General features: G+C 47.1%; 1 pseudogene; it reads left to right on the top strand.

The window, feature by feature from the left end:
- The first annotated feature begins 391 nt into the window (after positions 1-391).
- On the top strand, positions 392-772 carry LOC114207604 (transmembrane protein 230 pseudogene; annotated as a pseudogene).
- The last annotated feature ends 338 nt before the right edge of the window (positions 773-1,110 follow it).

The raw sequence follows: 1,110 nt of genomic DNA, 5'->3' as shown, positions 1-1,110 counted from the left end.
TGCAAATCGGAGTTTAGAGTGCTACAGAATGCTGCAGACAACAGGATGCAGATGAAAAGCTACAGCCCTTGGACTGGTTGTCGTATCCATACAGAGCCAGAACCAGAGATCGCCCCTTCTGGGAACTTTTGGCACATAAGTGCTTCCTAGTGTTTTCAGATACTATGCAAAATATCACAGTGCTAGATATACTCATAGAGGATGCATTAGATATCAATGTACCCAACACATGTAGGCAAATTTAAAATGATTTTTAAAATATTGATAATATTGGCAGGTGGGATGGCAGTTAGGTGAGGCATGTCATGAGCCCCTGCTGCCAACTGTGAGCAGGCCTTTGGTGTGGGGGTGGCCTGGTGCAGTGCTCTGACTGTAGGTGTGTCCGAGTGTTATGATCCTGTCTCCTACCAACCTGGTTACCAGCATCCCCAGTAGTAAAGTGAAATACTTAAGGCTCTCCAGCGCAGATGATGGCTACATTGACTTTGGGTTTAAAAAAACTCTCCTAAGATCCCATATGACGTCACTGCTGTTGTGGATGGGCTCCTTTCTCATCATAGACTCCCTCCTGCTGGCTGGCTATATCTACAAAGTGGAGCTGGGGGTGGGTAGGGAGGGGAGGGCAGGGGGCATGGCAGACGGGGCCATTCCGCCCTGATCATTACCATCCTGGTGTTCCTGCCAGAATTTTACCACCTGCGCATCTCCTATTATGCATCCAAGGGCTACTGGGGTTACTCCTACCGATGACATTCCAGATTTTGATGACTAGCACTGACCCCCACCCTCAACCCTGAGGAGATGAGTCACAGATGGGACTGAGTCCAGCTTTAAGATATTGAGCAGAAACTGTGGCAAAGGGCTAAAGAATTCTGCAGTATGCAGATGTTAAACAAATTGGCCAGATTTTGTGGGTCCATCCCCAAGATGTCGACTGAGCTTACAGTCACAAATTAACTAACCAGGACATGCTCTATTTTTCATCTCCTAGCCCTGGCAAAAGCTGACAAGTTTTTCCACATGCTTATGTATCTTGGAAGAGTAGCAGTGTTAATGGTAGGGGAAAGCCAGAGGTCATTTGGTAGTGGAAAGTGTTATTGCTACCACCCT

This window comes from Eumetopias jubatus, unplaced genomic scaffold (genome assembly GCF_037043125.1).
Source record: "Eumetopias jubatus isolate StellerSeaLion01/CBP00866 unplaced genomic scaffold, mEumJub1_p1.0 scaffold_1, whole genome shotgun sequence".
In the NCBI taxonomy this organism is placed as follows: Eukaryota; Metazoa; Chordata; class Mammalia; order Carnivora; family Otariidae; genus Eumetopias; species Eumetopias jubatus.
Note: the sequence above shows the minus strand (reverse complement) of the source record. Positions and strands in the feature narration are given on the sequence as shown.